Raw genomic sequence first — 20,000 nt, 5'->3', positions numbered from 1 at the left:
ATTAACACGGAAGGAAATAGTGCAAATGGCTAACCCCCCCCCCCCCCCCCCCCCCCCCCCCCCACACACACACACACACCCATGCACATACACACATGCACACACATACACACACATGCACACACACATGCATACACAGGCACACACACAGTGCTTAGGAAGAATAGAGGGCAACAGAGAACAGGGATATTCAGAAGGGTAATCTGACCGTGATTTTGGAACTGGACTGTGCACACACCCTGCTAACCATATGCCTCGAAAATAGATTTAGAGAGAGAGAGAGAGAGAGAGAGAGAAAGAGAGAGATACACTATATACAGTAATGGCTCCTGTGGTACAAGGTGCGTGGGCGTGTGTTTGCCACTTATGGAGCAAGACTGCTGTGTGTGTGTGTGTGTGTGTGTGTGCGTGTGTTTCTGCATGTGAGAGGGATGAATGTGTAGACATCTGTGTTTTTATACAAACACAAACATATATATTTAGAGAACACGAGGGAGAGAGATAAAGATATATGTGTTCAAATGTCAACATACATGTTTTTGTCATTTGTGTATGTTTGTGAATGTATGTGTGTGTGTGCGTGTATGTGTGTGAGTATGTATGTGCCTGTCTGTCTACATTTTGTGGGTGAGAATTTTTTCCCCCCTTTCTCTGTTAAATTTAGTAAGCTTCGGTTTCAGGCCATTAAGGACAATCACTCACAATTACAGACAATCTCAGCGTTAATCTCCGCACATCTGGGTATTATTCCTATTAATAGTGTTTTCACTTCTGTGTAATAGAGGCATGATGCAAATTCCAGATAAATCTCAAACGGTGAATATACCTGCCCCATTTGCTGGTCTGCCAACAAGCCTTTCTTAAACAAGCCAGTGTTGTGCATATCTAGCACTGTGCAACACTTCCTCAAAGGCAAACTGTCTACACGACATCAAATATCAGAGAGCGTTCATCTGAATGGAAGATAAATGTACCCTGTGGATATTATCCTCCTGGTGTTAGCAGAGCAATCACAGATGCACAGTAAATGCAGGTGTGTATGAAGTCCAAAAAAAAAATGGAAGCAAATTTAAATAACTGGAACAACTTTAGCAATCCACTACGTTACTGTACATGTGCTGTCAACCAATTCAATTAAAAAAATCGAACAAAAAGAGAATAGGGACAGAGGGGTTGGGATGGGGGGGTGGGGGGGGTGGGGGGGGGGGTTGGTGAGAGAGAGCAAGAGAAGGAGAGGAAAAGCCATGGAAAGGTAGGAAGGGAGGGAGAGAGGGAGAGGGAAATCACAGGAATGAATAGAGAGAAGGAGGGAGAGGGGCAAAGAGGCATGTAGAGAGAGAGAGGGAGAGGGAGAGAGAGAGAGAGAGAGAGAGGGAGAGAATGAATGAGGGCCATTGATGGAGTAAGAGAGAGAGAGGGGGATCAAACGGTATTTACACAGGGAGATTCCAGAAAAAAAGAGGGAGGTAGGGGGGAGGACTGGATGGGGAGAGCGGGGGGGGGGGGGGGGGATACTTTTCTGACCCACTGACTAAGGTGCTGTGTAACTTTGGGGACGTTGACACCGGTGGAAAAGAAAAAACTGACAGAGTGTGTGTGAGAGAGAGAGAGAGAGTGGAAGAGGGAGAGCAGTATAATGGTTAAGGAACTTAAAAAATCCCAGTTCAACTCCCAGGTAGGACACTGCCACTGTGCCCTTGAGCAATGTGCTTAACCTGAATTGCTTCAGTATATGTCCAGCTGTATAAATGGATACTGTGTAAACAAAATGAAAAATCTGTACGTCACTCTGGATAAGAGGAACAGCTAAATACCTGTAATGTAATATAATGGGGGGGGGGGGGGGGGGGCTTTTTTACCCCTGTAAGGTGCAACACACAAAAATGTGATTGGAATGTTCTTAACTGAACATTCTAATGCTGATGTAACAATCACTACTGGTAACTGAAAGCAGTGGAGTACAAGAACACTTACTTCGAAAACATTCCAACAAAAAAGAAAACCTACTCTTCAAAGGGTTAATACAGACCCTGACCTGTTCCTTTACATAGCAGCGATTCCCTTGGGTCCAAAGAGAGACGGCAAGTGAGGGAAGCGCAGACTTGTCAAGCACTTCTCAAAACACAGTTACAAAGTGCAACACGATACACCGAAAGAGAACAAATTAAAAATGAATTTAAAAAAATATATTTTTAAAAGCAGATTAGGAAGGATAATAAGATGAAATGATAAAAAAAGACCACACAGTTACGGGAAGGCTTGCACAAACAAATGTGTTTTTGAAGATGTAATTTTGAAAAAGACGCGAGAGACAGCTCTTCTGTCAGGAAGCTGCGGAGTCTCGGAGCTAAACAAAGCTTTTACAAACAAGAGCAGAACTACCTCTGTGAACGTGACGCTACATCATACAAACAAGAGCAAAGAACAGCTGGCTCAGAAACACAAGAAGACCCCACACCTAATCCGCCATCAGAGCTGGGTAAAACAAAGGGTCTTGTGCCTTATCACACTGATGGAAACACTGACCTACCGCACATGCACGCACACACAGACACACACACACTAGTCCCAGGGGGTGCTGGAGCCTTGGAGCCTATCCCAGCTTGCATTGGGGGAGAGGCAGAAATACACACTGGACAGGTCAGCAGTCCATTGCAGGGCACACACACCGTTCAGGCACACACTCATATCCACGGGTAATTTCGAATACAGTTTGGATATCATAACTACATTTGTAAAAATAATTTAGATTGTGCTGAGACATAGCCTATATTGAGCTCTCCAGGTCATGTAGGAGAGACTAAGATCCTTGGAGTGTTGAAGACCAGGTTTGATGCAGTGCTGGGTACTCTCTTGTCTGCTGGTGAATGAAACCCTGGATGGGCCCAAATGACATGTTCCGGTCATTCATGAATTTGAAGTCTCTTATGTTCTAGAAAGAAACCCCTACCCCCTACCCCCAAAATTAAATTGTATAAACCTATGCTGCCTCCGTAGCATATTAGTGGTTAAGGGCACCAATGCACAAATAGGTTCTTCTGTACCACTACCCACAATGCACCACTGTGATCGGTGGTTGCACTCAGGTGAGCAGGGCTGCTACAATGGATTGGCCAACATGGACTGCACCGGAGGGGGGGGGGGGTTCAGGGGGGCAGGAATGTACCACTGAGGTGTTGAGGAAGAGGGTAGGCTGGGGTTGGGGTAAGGGGTTTTCGGGGGGGTGGAGGCTGCAGAGAAGTTCAGGGAGAACAGAGAGGTCTTTTGTGAGGGGAATAGAGAGGGGGCCCAAATAGACAGGAGAGTACAGTACAGCACTCACACACACACACACTCACAAACACACACACACACACACACACACACACACACACTCACACAGACATAAACACACACACACACAAATGCATGCAAACACACACACACACATATACATTGGGATGGCAGGTATGCCATCCCGCCAAGTTATGACTTGTAAACCTCCCAAATAAATGCAGCTTATCAATGTGGTGGAGGTGTAAGTTGCTTTCCCATTGGTACAACCCACAGAATAAAGAAGAGAGCAGGCCACACTGCATATGATAAAATGTATTAACTGACATTAGTTGTCATTAGTAAATATAATTGCTCTCTCCTCTGTTCAGTGGCACTGATATTTACCCTTTTTGTCTTGTATTCGACAGTCATATCTGCACTGTAAACATTCCAGATGCAATGCAGTTAATCAAGACAGCCAAAAGGATCAAAACAGAACAAAACAAAAAATAAAATAAAATCAAGAGAAGAGTTTCACAGGAAGTTAAATCTCATCTCAATCTCATTTCTTCGCTTTGGGAGTTGCTTCAAAGTTTTTTCTTTTTTTCTTTTTTTCTTTTAATGATTAAAAAAAAGTTTTTGGTTACATCCGACTTGCATTTCGTGCATACAGCCAGGAGATGGTCAAGACAAGCAAAGATGTTAAGTAACCCCTCCCACTTCCAGGGCTTCCTTCCTGTTCGCGCCACGTTCATCTGAAACCCCCCTTTCCCCTCTCCCCCCCTTCACATTAGTTCCTGTCAGAAATGCTTCCTACTGTTTCCTCCTTGTGTAGCCCTGGCCTGTTCGCTGTGTAGGCCAGGGGTCCTCAAACCCTCCCCCACCTCAATGGAAAATGGCAGGATCTGTTGGTTTTTGGTTGTTACTCAGCACTTAATCGATCAAGGTGACCACACAGTTAACTGCAGGCTCATTTCCCAGATAGGACACTGCCGTGAGCAAGGTGCTTCGGTTGCTTCAGTATACATCCAGCTGTATAAATGGATGCAATGTAACTGCTGTGTAAAAAGTTGCGTAGGTCACTCTGGATAAGAGCGTCTGCTAAACTCACCTCACCTAGTTCCCTTGGGTCTAGGCTGGTTGCCAATTTTAGAGTCAAAACAAAAGCTCTCTGAGCTTTGGCTCCCTAATTAAATGTGCTTTAGTAGAAATGCCATGTTAAAATTTCCACTGGAGCACATGCAAGTGTGTGTCTGTGTGTGCGCGAAAGAAATCAATATACATGGTAGTTCACTTTATGTTTAACAATACGCCATGTCTGAATTCTTAAAAAATGTTTTTACATTTCACTGGGCCTCTAAAAATATGTTTTCTGGGATTTCATTCGGGCAGAACTGTTCATTTGTCCCAGTCCAGGATTATACCCTTCACTTGGTCCTCTTACGCGGTTGATTTTCTTTCTATTTTCTTTCTTTCCTTCGGCTATATACTTTGAGGCCCAAAACGACGCCACAAATGTTACCTTTTCCAAAACCTGTCATCAGCAATTATGCCACATGGTGTGGGCCAAAGGAACACAAGGAGGGCGGGGGGGAAGGGGTGGGGGGGGGGGCGGAGGGGAGAAACCAGATTGTCTTTCCCACTGTAAACCAGTTCCTTGCTGTGATATGCTTGCATTTATGGTGCCGTTTATCTCTAGGCAAATGCTAATATTTCATGTCCGGGACAATGTGTGTTTTTAACATAACGTATTTAAAAAAAATAAAATATGTATTCCATGCATGGCACCGCATTTAGCCATAGCTAATTTTCATCTAAACTCCTTGGGTAGGTTTCATGAAATGGCATAGGTTATATGTCACATAGAGCATTTATTAATGGTAATACTCACAATGGTCAAGGAGGAGCTAGCTGCACATTGGTCCTCATTCACAAAACTTTAAATTGTTCTTACTTTTGTTCTTAAAAATGTTCCTACAAAAAAAACTTTATTACCTTCATGACACGTGCAGACCTTTGTTTTTGGGCGTATCACAGGTATGAGACGATAAATGCCGACAGTTTCAAAATTTCATCCGCAAACCTGTTCATGTGATTACCAGAAAGAAACAGTCATGAACAGATGCTTGTTTAAAAGTAATGCCAAAATGCTTGTGGAAACATTCTTATACACAGTTTACGCTCAAATATGATTTTACGCGTGTTTGGTGAAGAGGGCCCATTAACTTCATGTGTAGTTATCTATGCAGAGGGCTGTTTATTGGCTGGGTGGTTTTTGTTTTTTGTTGTGTGTGTGTGGGGGGGGGGGGTCTTGAAAACAGGAAATGACAGGAAAAACAGCTACACCGGTGTAATTCTGGTGTTCTGGTAAATGCTGCCTTGCAATCACTCACGAAATGAAATCGGCCACAAATAAGGGCCTTCGATGGGTCAATGGCAAACCTCACCACCTTTCTCTCGCACCCTTATAAACTGACACGGTTTTTCTCCCAGATTGGAGTTTTTGAGGCCGTATCGCTGCAGTTTGAAACTTTAATTGCGGGTTTTCAAACAGCTGCCTGGTATTTATAGATCAGCTGTTCCTTGACTTCTCCGCACAGTTCAGCCTGTACTTTTCCCTCAGTCTCTCCTCAGAGAACACTGGATAGGCCAAGCAGAGAGAGAGAGGGACAGACAGTGTGAGCAGAACTGTGACTCTGATTGGACAGAGGAAGTGATGTAATCGGGAAGAAGGAAGTGATGTAATCAGGTGGAAAAGCACACAGAAGTGAGACATACGGAATGTCCTGTTCCACCATGTCATCTTTGGTTACATCTACAACCTGTCTTTATGAATTTTCAGAGGTGGATCAAGTCTAAGTCTTTCAGCTGGATCAGCAGGGAGACAGGACTTAAGACAACGTTAAGCAAGACAGTGTTAATTAAGACAGTGTTAAGTAAGACCATATTATGTAAGACAGCGTTGAGCAAGACTGTATTAAGTAAGACAGGGTTAAGTAAGACAGAGTTAAGTAAGACCGTGTTAAACAAGATAGCGTTAAGTAAGACAGCATTAAATAAGACAGTATTATGTAACACAGTATTAAGTAAGACAGTATGAAGTAAGACAGGGTTAAGTAAGACAGGGTTAAACAAAATAGCGTTATGTAAGACAGGGTTAAGTAAGACAGTATTAAGTGAGACAGGGTTAAGTAAGACAGTATTATGTAAGACAGGGTTAAGTAAGACAGTATTAAGTGAGACAGGGTTAAGTAAAACAGTGTTGAGCTGAGAATGTTAGGAGGGCAAAGAATGTGAGGCTCTTCACTCAGGTTCAGCCGCAACAGAGCAGAGGTTCTCTGGCTTGTTTGAATGTTTGAATTCCTGAAGACAAAGGGGGCCTGGATATTTCCCAGAGTTCCTTGAGGAGTTCTCTCCCTTTTTAAAAACGAAACAAAGAGGCCTGCTCTGCCTTTTCAGGAGCCGAGGCAGGAGGGCCCTCGCCGTGACCCCGCTCTCTCCGATAAAGGTCATTTCGCACGGACACGCTCCTGGCCCCTGACACAGGAACCTGGGCTCGGCACCTGAGTGAGATCAACCCCCCCAACCCCCCAAAAAAAAAAAAAAAAAAACTCATTCAGGTCCCAGAGCTGGTCACCAGAGGGCAACTGAAAGAGCTAGGGCTGCAGGATGCCCACTTTTCAACCAGAAAGTGAGGTTTTTCAATAATTTTGTACATGTCCGGCTTGTGGACCCAATATAAATGTCTGAGTAATCGATTGAAAAAAATTGACCATTAGTTTGCAATACATTGGTGCTGGTGGTGGGGAGCTGCCAGTGCTGATGGTGGACCAGGTGGGTGTACTTTGGTTGCTAGGAGTGCTGAACACAGAACCTCCCCACGCTGTGCATGTCGTCCGGTTTTCACAAAGTCTGGCAACCCTACCCCAAACCTAGTTGTGGGCGGAGCTAACACGTGCTGTCACATCTCATGGAAAGCAGTTAGATGAACTAGCCCTCGATTATATTAAATGTCAAAATTGGAATGGTGCAGAAAGTGGTTGGGGGCCACAATGCAGCTGAAAGTAACCCCCCCCCATTTCTGGTGGCATTCACAGCTCACTGGAAGAACATGGTCGGCCATTTTGAAAGCCGGGGAAACAACTAACCGTAAGCACTGGGCCAAAATGCCCCCCCCCCCCAGCTGCCTGCAAGTAGAGGAAGTACAGAGGACAATGTCTCTATTTTTTGATGCATCTGAATATAACTTTTTTCTTCTCCGGGACTGAAGAGTACATCCACAGCAGGACCACTGATCTTCTCTCCAAGGCTGGGCTGTTAAACTCATTTCTAGCATGCAATCAAGAAACTGAGCAGACAGGGCACCACACATTTTTTTCAAACTTCATATTTATGTAACAACACCCTCATAACAAGCTTGCATATGAATAGCTACGGCACATTCTAAACCCTTTAAGGTGTGAGACCACAAATATGCGCTTAGAATGCTCTCAACCGAACATTCTGATGGTGATGTCACAATCACAACTGGTAACTGAAAGCAACGAAGTTCTAGAACACTGACTTAAAATGTAGAAAATCATTCCAGAAAACCTGTTCTTCAAAAGGGTTAAAACATGCCAAGCTAGTGTTTAACATGGTTAAGAGCCATTCTAACTTGGACATAGAGTAGTTTTTAGAAATGAAAAAAATGTATATGAAAAATGTTTTTCTTTCGTAGTTTCTAAATGTGTCAAAGGACCAACAGTTAGGCCACGGCAGGCTGGCTTTGGCTCTGAGGTCACAAGTTGAATAGCCTTGGAACTGACTCTTTGAACGGTGCATATAACCAACACGCGGGATTCAATAACGCCTTTCAACCACCACATTGCATTTTACACCACATCAGCACCACCACATACCAGCTGGTGACTTAAAAGGCTTTTTATAAATTATTTGGATTATTCAGCAATAATATTAATCTAGAGAAATCAACCATTTTTTGAGAGGGAGTAAAGAAAAAAAAAAAGGACGAAGAAACCGCTGGAATCTCGGACCCTGAATAAAGACACCATTTATGCTTCTGTTCACATGTTGGGAAAGGTGGAGAGAGAGAGAGAGAGCTGAGATGGGGGGAGCAGAAAATTAAGAGTGATGTTAAAAAGACCCCGTCGCGAGCGAAGACACAGTCAGGAAGAGAGAAGGCAAGGCAAGAGTCGGGCAGGTTTAGGCTGTAGAAGGTCAGCAGTACAAGGCTAACAAAGAGCGCTTTATTTAGCATCGCTACTATTCAAATCCCGTTGGAATGCACGGGGTATTTTCTCATACAGCACTTAGCACGTTAAAGTGAATGCAAGTGAAATGTTTAAGCACTAAAAAAGGTTGTTTTAGAGTACGGAAGAAAAGAAGTGTTTTTTGCATCTTGAGTGGAAGGGAAAAGGCACGCGGAGTCGAACGGCTGCGCGCTCGCTAAATTCACACGCGCAACTCAACCAGCCCTCACACTCAGCTGAAAAGCCGCGAGCTCGGCCCAGCCATGCGGGACAGTCACGCGTTGAACAGAGAAGTTATTGTGCGCGCTCCCCCCGATGGCCACGGGTTGAATAACAGACGCACCTTTCACAATAAGTCTATGTTCAAACTGCACTCCAAAATAGGACGGGGGCCTCACGTTTTCCTTCCGACTCGAATCTCGGTCAGTCTCAAATAATTATCTGAACAAATCTCACCTCTAGAGTGTCTTTCGTTGCTCAAATGTGCACGTGAACACACACTGACAGCCATTCCGTACGGCTTCTTTAAAAACGAAATATTTCGTGACAGCACCCGTATTATGAGGCAAATTACTAGTTGAATAAAATGACTTGAATTCATAACGCTAACGTCATTAGGATACCGAGTAAATGTGAAAAAGGCACGTGGGTTCGCAAAGAACCGGAGCTTAACATGTCTTTTGGATATTTTTTTCTTATGGGGGAATGAGACCGAATTTAAGTGGCCCCGTTGCTGCCACGGTGCGTCTTGGTCGTGTTTATCGGAATGTTTGCGTAGTAACAGGGAGACAGACCTTGAAGAGTTTCGCACAAAAATGGACTCACTACAATGATGTGGGGGATATTTTAAATCATGCTCACCTGGCAACAGCAGATTGTAATTCGTGTTCTCAAATGATTTTAAATACGTACACCCTGGGGCGTTTTTTCATCTGAAAGATGATGGTGGGGTCTTAACGGCTCCTCATGCGTTGAGCCTAAACTTTAAAAAGGAATGAACACCTGTGGCGTTTGATTTACCATGTGAAATGCACCTTCTTAAATCGCGTTGACTGAAAGCACCTATAGGCTATATATATGGCCAAACTGAAATTGCGAATAACCGAGAGCAGCGTTTTCGCAGTTCGTCGGGTAAAATTGGACACAAATTCACGTGATTATTTAAAGGGGGCGGTTGATTGATAGATAATTGGGACCACTTCAATGCGGCTACAAGATATAATTTTGTTAAAAGCTCTCGCTTTTCGTTCATAATTTCAGGATATTCAGAATAACAATTCGAATTTTCAGTATTATTTCAGTGTTATTCTCCTCCTATGTCAAAATACGCCCAGATAACTGGGCAGTCGTTTAAAACATCTTGTGCTACAAAACTGACATTATACTTAAATATAATTACGGATTCTAAATGAGTCAGACAAAATGATTCAGCCAAGTTATCCATATGCCTGTCAAACTTTTTTTTAAAAATTTTAAATAATTTGGGCAAAGTATTGCTTTTGTGGAAAGCCATTTAACCCCCCCAGACCGCTGGGGGGGGGGGGGGGGGGGGGGGGGGGTTCACAGTCAGAGAAGAGGAGGAGAAAGAGGTGGAGTGTCGTGAAAGAAAATAACACATTAATACAGTCCCATCGCCATACTTTTACACAGAACGCGCAGAGCTAAGGAGGGGACATCTTGCCATTTACAGTAGGACTTCGAACGCAGCGAGTTCTAGGCACGACAGCAGTTCAGCGCGACCGTCATGTGTCAACGCTCCCTCTGGTGGTTGCTTGGCAGTACTACAGCGCCACTGGTCACTCGGGGCCCGGGGGTCCTGCTGGACTGAGGAGCATACCATCCGAACACCTGGCACGGGGGACCAGGAAGGTCAGTTCGGCCGGGATATACCATTTACCGAAGGAGATGCTTCTCACTACTCCCTTGATCGGAAGCAAGTTTATCCGCCCGAGAAAAAAAAAAAACATTATTTGTTTTCAGAAACATGTTTTGTGGTGTTTGGTGTACTTGTAAAATACTTTACATAGAAACGCCATGAGTTGAAACTTTTTATTTAGCATATTTACACTCAGGTACGTGAGCACACTAACACCTGTTTCAACCCAAACTCGATTCTATGTTCCCGTAACGAATATGTGGTATTTACAACTCCTTGTGAGTCTTCAGTCGGCTTCGAGGACTTCACAAGTTGCCGGCTTATAGTTTTAAATAAGTCAATGAAATTTTTAAAGTGGATTTTTACCCGTATTATTAACCCCGTGCCAACCCACAGAAATGTCAACCACAGAAAGGACTGTACTGTATTAAAACTTTTATTTTGACATGAAACATCAAACAGAAACAGGTTCAGATTTAATGACCATAAGCCATAATAAAGATCGTATGTATATATATTTGCTTGCAATATCCCAAAACACAAAAAAGGTCAATTTTCAACAGTTAAGTCGGGTGACAGAACTAAAGAGGGGGAAAAAGTGAAAATTACAAAGGAAGCGGCCACTTGATGGAAACTGGTTCGCTTTGCCGCCTTTATTTAAAACTACCGACAACTGACGGTAGTTTCAAAGGTGCAAAAACACCCCTGTAAAATACCCCCCCCCCCCCCCCCCCCCCCCCATTGTTTACCCCTATACAATAAGCGGACATTTTACTACGTTACATCGTTACCATCGCACTTTAATTTTTCACTTCACCTTTACCTGGAAGCCCGAAAGCCCTTTTCAAAGGGCCCCGCCCACTATTCATAATCCTAATAACGGTAATAACGGCAATGTATTCCAACATACGTCACATCCACATTCTGGCCAAAACAGGCACCAATATGGACAGTGGACACTTTGGAGGTCTTGATTTAAAAGGAAGTCAATGATTTTTAAAAAAATGATTTCAATATTAAAACGGCCAATGACGGGACACGTCAGGTACCCGCCACCGACGGATGCGTTAAACAGACTGGAGAGTCAGTCGGAGAGCACAGAGTAGCACCAGCTAGCACGAACACAGGAGGCGAACTGGATCAAAAAAAAACAAAAAAAAAAAAACCACACTCTGAGCGCTGGTGGGAGGGGTATGGGTTCTAGATAGGCGACTGCACCTGCCCAATCACAGGACAGTCCGCCTCTGTGCATATTTTTCCTTGCTTCTCTACCTACTTACAGGTATTGGCAAGGTCGGGCCTAGCTCAATCTATATATACATACACACATATTTTACAGTGCTGCGAGCGCGAGCGTGCGCGCGCACACACACACACACACACACACAAATGACCTGGATTTGAATTCGTTCATCGGTCTGCCAAACCACGACGAGCCTACAGAACCCACCAGTGGAGATTTGTTACATTTGCTTACAACAGTTTCATAGGTGAATTTGAAACCTACACAAACCGTATGGGAAGGGGGTGGAGTTACCCAGCTTAAACTAAGAGAAAGGACAACACTATCTTGCCTTAGATCCACGTACATACACTTTTTTTGTATTCAAAAAAAAAAAAAAAAAAAGGTTGCTGACGACACAAAGCCTACCAAAGGAAGCCAAAACTGAAAAAATAAGACAACACAAAACGTATAATTCACCCCCAACCCACAAACCTCTCAAAAATAATTTTTTAAAGAAAAAAATAAAAAGGCAGATGGAACGCTAGTTATCCATGGAAGAATGGCAGCTCTGTACCATCCAAATTCTATTCCGGAATCTTCTTAAGCTCGCGACAACCGACGCCACCGACGCCTCACCTCACCCCTTCCTCCTCCTCCCTGCACCTACTGACCTGAACCCCAAAAACCCCAAACAGGAGCCGTGCACAAACAGGCAGCAGCTCTCTCTCACACACACATATTTCTACATACTCTACATAAACACATGTACGTACAGTACTTTTTTTTTTTTTGTCTGGTTTTTTTTTCTTTCTTCTTTTAATATGTACCCAACGACACACCGCACGTGCAGTTCTCCAGCACAGCGACCATAATTTCTATGTACATCTTACGTACGGGAGTGTTTGCTTCCCCGTGGCCAATGCGTGCGGGCAGAACGCTTCAATGAAAGGTTCTTCGGTGGGAAAGGAAGAGAACGGGAAAAGCTAAAGCTAGACTAGGATTACACACCTACCAAACGACACCTCCTCTTCGGTCTCACACGTGTGTGTGTGTGTGGTTGCATAATCATCACAGCAAACTGTGTTTGTGTGTGCGTCTGTGTGCACGTGCGTGTCGGGTGTGCGTCTGTGTGTGCGTGCGTGCGTGTGAGGTGTGTGCGTCTGTGTGCATGTGCGTGTGAGGTGTGTGCGTCTATGTGTCGGTGTTTAAAATATGCATAGACCAGTGTTCCCTGTACTACAGGAGGAAGAGCACACACGAGTGGTAGGTACACAAGCTCCCAAACCGGTCCCAGCTCTCCTAAACAAGTCCGCCCAGTGACCTATGACCCAGCCGAGCTGAGCTCCTCTTCCTCAGCTCACCCCTCCCGCTTCCACCTACCCCCAGAGACCGAGAGGAGGGGGGGGGGGGGGGGGTCCAGACACACTGCTCACCTTGTGGGTTTGAAGCTGAAGAGTGGGGGGGGGGGGGGGGCCCGGGAGAGGACCATACCCCAGCAAATTAATTCAACAGCCGATCAGAAAAAGGTCGGGGGGGGGGGGGGGGGGCTTGTAACAGTTTCATGTTCTTCAAATTCTAAAAAGGAAAAAAAAACAAGCCCTTCATTTTTTTTTTTTTTTTTGAAGGGGATGATGGGAAATGGAGTCCACACCATGAGATTATGCAGTCCTGATCAGGCCACAAATTTCCCCTCCAGCAGCGTCCCCAGGAGAACTTTCTACTGAACCCCAGTTCCTGCTTTAGTTCCGCTGACTGCAGCAAGACTCTGGATTTGTCTTCAAAAAAAAAAAAAAATTAAATTAAAAAAAAATCTTCACCCATTTTATGAGCACAGTACACAATTAACCACTAACAGTCCCCAAGGCTGCCTTTCAGTAAAGTTTTTTCCCCCCCCCCAAAACAGAGGAATCTGTGGCTGCTCTGCTTTGCCAGTCCAGGGGGGCGGGGCTGTGAACAGGGAGACCCTTCCTGCGGCTGAGCCAATCAGGAAACAGCACCGAGTCTCCTCCCTCGCTCCATTGGGCGGCCGGTGAGTGAGTGGGGCGTGCATCTACGCACAGTCGTGGGATCTTGACCAATTAGGAGAGGGCGATGTCACTCTTTCAAGTTCCACCATGCCGTTCCAACTGGAAGATGAAGTCTGGGATATCGAAGGCTACGTCGTCACACAAGTAGCTTCGTTCAAGAGAGGTAACGTCAGGACGAGGTGCAGCTCCACTGGCAGGGGCCCCATTATCGGCGCCTTTCCCGCCATCTAGTGGTAAAGCGGAGGTACTGCCACTACTTTGGGGAAGCCACTCATTACCTAGGTCAGACGTTGGGGGTGGGGTGACAGACAGAACACGAGGAGGCTTGGTTTGCAGCCAAACCCCCACCCCCCCTCCCCGCCCCCCAAAAAAAACTAACAACATATGTCCCCGACACAACTCTTCAAGGAGAAATTTAAGTAGAAGAACAAGAAGAAGAAAAGGAAGCCGTCTTTGACAAACATAATACTTCAACAGAGGGGGAAGAAACAAACAAAAAAACAAACAAACAGGGTGAGCCCAGGCAGGCCAGGACCCCAAACACGGTGTGGCCCCCCCAAGACAGGGGGAGGAGGAAGGGGGGGGGGGGGGGAGGTTTAGGGTGGGGGTGTCATCCTGGCTCCTCCCACGGGGCCTACGTCAGCTGATGGGGCGCCTCAGCATCTCCATGAGAAAGTGTCGATGGGCGTGTCACCAATCAGCTTGAAGAAGAAGAGGTGCTCCAGGCACTTCAGGCCAATGGAGCGCAGTGCTGGGAGCCGGAGGAGGAGCTTGGCAAACCTGCGGGGGAGGGAGGGAGGAGGGGTCAATAAAGGTCACATGACTGCAGAGATGCGACACCGGGCAGGCTCGAATTTGAGTGTGGAATTGAGCACACTGCAGGGGAGAGGAAGGCAGTCCTCCTGGGGGGGGGGGGGGGGGGGGGGGTAAGGTCTAGGGGGCAGACTCACCTGCCCTGCTGGTCGGGGTACCTGTTTGCACTGGGTTAGGGTTTGGATTTGGGGTTGGGTAAGGTTAGAGTTGGGGTAAGAGGTAGGGGTTAGTGTTAGTGTTGGGTAGGGATTGGGGTAGGGGTTGAGGCTGGGTTAGGGTAAGGGTTAGTACTGGGGTTGGGTTTAGGGTAAGGGTTAGTGTTGGGGTTAGTGTTGGGATAGGGGTTAGGGTTGGGGTTAGTGTTAGTATTGGGGTAGGGGTTAGGGTTGCGGTTGGGGTTAGGGTTGGGGTTAGGCTTAGTACTGGGGCTAGGATTGGGGTAGGGTTGGGTTGGGTTAGTGTCGGGGTTGAGGTTGGGGTTAGGGTTAGTGCTGGGTAGGGTTTAGGGTTGGGGTAGTGTTGGGGTTAGGATTGGGGTTGCGTTGGGTAGGGTTTAGTGTTGGGGTTAGGTTTAGTGTTGGGTTAGGGTTAGTGTTGGGTTAGGGTTAGTGTTGGGTTGGGGTTAGTGTTGGGGTTGGGTTAGGTTTAGGGGCAGACCCACCTGCCCTGCTGGTCTGGGTATCTCTGTTGCAGTAGGCCTCCAGGGAAGCGTACACCTTCTCCCTCAGCAGCTCCACCTCGCTGGGGCTGGACAGGCCTTTGGCGTCTGCACAACACACACTGGCGTCATATACACACACACGCACACACACACACGCACATATACACACACATACATACACACACACGCGCGCACACACACACACACATATACACAACACACGCGCACACACATATACACACACACATATACACACACACGCGCACACACACACACACACATATACACACACGCGCACACACACACACACACGCACGCACGCACACACGCACGCACGCACACATATACACACACACGCACACATATACACACACACGCACACATATACACACACACGCACACATATACACACACGCGCACACACACATATACACATATACACACTCACATACACACACGCGCGCACACACACGCGCACACTCCGACATACGGTTCCTTTACGTGCTCAAGTACCAGGGCTGATTATGTCATGACGCGAAGCGCGTATCTGACGCATGACGACCCGGGGCAGACGCTATCGCGACGCGCTGTCGTGACATGAGGTACCTGGGTTGAAGAGGATGATCGCTCGCAGGCACCCGAGTTCGGTCTTGTCCATCTGCATGTCCCTCATCTTACTGACGAGCTCCCGTGAGCACCCTGTGAGAGAGAAGATGAAGGAAGAGGGGGCGGGGCAGGGGGCGGGGACAAGCAGGAGGGGCAGAGAAAGGGGCGGGGACAAGGGCGGGGTCAACACAGGCATCAGCGCCACCTCCGAGCAGCTTCAAAGATCAATTCACAAATGAAAGGAGGGGTCTCCTCGCGTGTGTTTAGAGAACGTGAGAACGTAAACATACCGGGGCAGATTAATTCATTAGTGAATGCTCGTTAAGCGTGAACTCGTTAAATCCAAGTGGCGTAACTGTAACTTTAACTTTTATCGAAGCATAACTTTTAAACTCAGCCCTTTTTTTCTGTTGTTGCAAAAACAAATTAATGAAACGAATCAAACACGACTGCCACAGTGAGTGAAAGGCTGCGTCGTCACGGCGATTCCTGCCCCCTCCGGTGTCCAGGGTCAGAAAAGCGTGCATTTCACACACAAAGAGGAAGAGAGATAGAGAGAGAGAGAGAGAGAGAGAGAGAGAGAGAGAGAGAGGCAGATGGACACAGAAAGGAGCTCCAAGCCGACTCCACGTGGGGGGGTGTAGATAGAGGTCTCTCGTTCACCTGAACCAAATTACACCACAACTCACCCCCCAGCCCCCTTTGTGCTAAAGAACCAACAGAGCAACCCATAAAGTCTCATACACTGCCTTTAAAAACAACAATAACAACAAAACAAAACAAAAAAAGCTTAAGTGTTCGTACGGCGTTATAGTGTGGGAGTGGTGTTATTACCTGTCAAATATGGCCCCAACCTCTGCATTGTGCGCACTCTCCCTGTGTGTCCAATCACAGTGTGTTATTACAATGTCATTACACTGCAGTTACATTGTTATTACATTGTCATAAACGCAGGGCTCAACAACCCCGCGTTTCCGTTTTTGGTTTCCGGGGTGGGGGGGTGGGGGGGGGGGGGGGGGGTAGACGCGACTCATCTGAGCCCGGCGGTACCAGGGGAGGGCGAAGAGCTTCCGGGTCACCCAGCAGGACGAAACTTCGTCCGGGACAAAGGCCACGAAGTACGCAGTCGCGAAATTAAAGAAAAAAGCAGTTTGCAGTCCCAAGTGGGTCTGTCACTTCCACTGCAACTTCTATGTTTCTATTCATGAATTAATGTATTTATCAAAACAGGTGTTTTATCAAGCGACGCATGCACTCATTTCAGGATAAAAGCTGAATATAAAAAGCTGGTTTGTAATAGAAGACTCTCTGCACATGTATAACTGCACATTACGGTTGCGTTCAAGACAGTTTTCCTTGGGAACACAATGCAGTTTGCTGAAGTGAGCCAGCATCTTGCAAAACTGGGAACACCGAGCACATTGGGTTCAGAGATCTTCTTGGGTAGGGAAAAATAAATCTTAAAAAAAAACCTGCCAATATCCATGTGACAGCAAGCAAAAACAGTCTACGCTACTCTCGCATACACACAAAGCACGAGGAGAATCGAGAGAGGAGGCCAAGAGGTTAGAACATGCCCAGCACGAGCTCACTCTGAAAAATGGCTGTTTTTAAAAAAATAATAATTTATTTATTTATTTAATTTATTTAATAATACCTCAAAAGCCCAGCCTGGTTTTCACAGGCCCACAGATGATCACAAGAGACGGGAGAAATTCACCGATAGGAATGACACACGCACACGCGCACACACACACACACACACACACACACACACACACGGGAGTTCAAACATGACATTCCTAAGGTCAGGTCAAGCCCCCTGGACACGCAGACGCACTGGAGCGCAACAGAAGCCTTGCCACCATCAGGGCTTAACGTGCAACTGCAATTACCGTCGGATTACGGAGAGACCTCACGCTCAACCCTGCAGCCACAAGCGACCCCACCACCATGAATAACAATGTAATTATCGTGTAATTGTAGTGTAATTGTAATTATCGTGTAATTGTGGTGTAATTATCGTGTAATTACCACGGCACGGCGTGTAATCTAGTCTACTTCGGATCGGTGCTTCCAGCAGGTATGAAACTGGTCAGTTCCCTCTGAACCGGCAGCACTGCAGAATGGAGAGAGCCTGCCCGTGTATGGTCCTGCGATGGTTCTGTGTGTGTGCGTGTGTGTGTGCGCGCGCGCGTGCACAGAAGTTTCCACTGAAGCCCGACACCTGGGACCATAGAATATGAGACACCCCCGAGTCCCGCTGCGCTGATGTTGGACGTGATTGGCTGCGTGCTTTGCACTGCACTGCAGAACGCGGGAGTCTCCGTGGTGCATTTCCCCGCAGTGGAACACGCTGCACAACCCCGTAGGTGCCCGATGTGGCCACTAGAGGGCACATCCGCGAGGGCGGGCAGATTTGGGGCAGCGTTTGCCCGGCGTGTGGGCAGATTTTTGGGAGGTATCTTAGAGGGCAGTCAAGCAGTATTTGGATAGTGATTGGGTGGTATTCAGCCCAGTATTCGGCTGCTGCTCAGGCTGTTTCTGGGCAATACTTGGCTGGTGATAAAGGAATTTCTGGGCAGTATTTGGCTGGGGGATTGGGTGGTTTCCTGGCAGAATTTGCATTTGGCTGGAACTTGAGCCAGTGTTTGGGTGGTGCTTGGGGAGTTCCTGGACAGAATTTGGCCAATGATTTACCAGAATTTAGCAGGTGTTTGAGGAGTTTCTGGTATTTGGCCATGTTCAGGGTAATTTCTGGGCATTATTAGGCCAGTTTCTTTGTAATTAGCTGGCGTTTGGGCGGTATTAAGTTGGTGCTTTGGAAGCACCAATTTAATTTGGCCAATATTTGGCCAATATTTGGTGGAATTTGGCCAGTGTTTGGACAGTGTGTGTGGAGTATTTGGCTGCTGTTGGGGCAGAATTTGGTCGGTGTTTGGACAGTGTGTGTGGAGTATTTGGCTGCTGTTGGGGCAGAATTTGGTCGGTGTTTGGGCAGTTTCTGTGAGGTATGCGGTGGGTAATTGAGCAGTATCTGGATAGGATTTGGCTGCTGTTTGGGTAGTCTTTAGATTTGGCTAGTATTTTGGTGGTACTTCACCAATTTCCAGCCAGTAATTTGCCTATTTTTGGGCACAATTTGGCCAGTATTTTGGCAGTTTTGGGGTGGTATTTAGCCAGTGTTTTGGAGGAATTTGGCTGGTGTTTGGGTAGTTTTGGGGCAGTATTTTGGGTGTTTCTGGGCCAAATTTGGTCAATGTTTGGCCCGTTTCTGGGTCACATTTGGCAAGGGTTCAGGGAGTTTCCTGCCAGTGTGTGGCTGGTGTTAGGAGAGTTTCTGGGCAGTATTTGGCTGGTGTTCTGGTAGTTTCTATAGGGCAAGTGTTTGGCCAGTGTCTTTAGAGTATCTGGTCAGTGTGCGGGCGGTTCCTGTAGAGTATGTGGTCAGTGTGCGGGCGGGGTTCCTGTAGAGTATCTGGTCAGTGTGCGGGCGGTTCCTGTAGAGTATCTGGTCAGTGTGCGGGCGTTCCTGTAGAGTATGTGGTCAGTGTGCGGGCGGTTCCTGTAGAGTATCTGGTCAGTGTGCGGGCGGTTCCTGTAGAGTATGTGGTCAGTGTGCGGGCGGTTCCTGTAGAGTATGTGGTCAGTGTGCGGGCGGTTCCTGTAGAGTATGTGGTCAGTGGCGGGCGTTCCTGTAGAGTATGTGGTCAGTGTGCGGGCGGTTCCTGTAGAGTATGTGGTCAGTGTGCGGGCGGTTCCTGTAGAGTATGTGGTCAGTGTGCGGGCGGTTCCTGTAGAGTATCTGGTCAGTGTGCGGGCGGTTTGTAGAGTATCTGGTCAGTGTGCGGGCGGTTCCTGTAGAGTATGTGGTCAGTGTTCGGGCGGTTGCTATAGAGTATCTGGTCAGTGTGCGGGCGGTTCCTGTAGAGTATGTGGTCAGTGTTCGGCGGTTCCTGTTCTTCGGGCGGTTCCTGTAGAGTATCTGGTCAGTGTGCGGGCGGTTCCTGTAGAGTATGTGGTCAGTGTTCGGGCGGTTCCTGTAGAGTATGTGGTCAGTGTTGGCGTTCCTGTAGAGTATTGGTCAGTGTGCGGTCGTTTCCTGTAGAGTATGTGGTCAGTGTTCGGGCGGTTCCTGTAGAGTATGTGGTCAGTGTTCGGGCGGTTCCTGTAGAGTATCTGGTCAGTGTTCGAGCGGTTCCTGTAGAGTAGTTGGTCAGTGTCGGGCGGTTCCTGTAGAGTATCTGGTCAGTGTGCGGGCGGTTCCTGTAGAGTATTGGTCAGT

The 20,000-nt window shown here is 46.9% G+C and overlaps 1 long non-coding RNA gene and 1 pseudogene across 1 annotated transcript in view; one reads left to right on the top strand and one right to left on the bottom strand.

Annotated features, from left to right (window-relative positions):
• Positions 1–14,269: 14,269 nt before the first annotated feature.
• LOC118232981 lies at positions 14,270–15,797 on the bottom strand (annotated as a pseudogene).
• A 4,140-nt stretch (positions 15,798–19,937) lies between these two features.
• LOC118232987 overlaps positions 19,938–20,000 on the top strand; it is an 8,021-nt gene continuing 7,958 nt past the window's right edge. Inside the window, exon 1 of the long non-coding RNA XR_004766434.1 lies at positions 19,938–19,983. This is a non-coding gene — a long non-coding RNA (uncharacterized LOC118232987). The remainder of the gene's footprint in view (positions 19,984–20,000) is intronic.

This window comes from Anguilla anguilla, chromosome 8 (genome assembly GCF_013347855.1).
Source record: "Anguilla anguilla isolate fAngAng1 chromosome 8, fAngAng1.pri, whole genome shotgun sequence".
In the NCBI taxonomy this organism is placed as follows: Eukaryota; Metazoa; Chordata; class Actinopteri; order Anguilliformes; family Anguillidae; genus Anguilla; species Anguilla anguilla.
The sequence above is the reverse complement of the archived record's forward strand: the minus strand, read 5'-3'. Positions and strand labels throughout refer to the sequence as shown.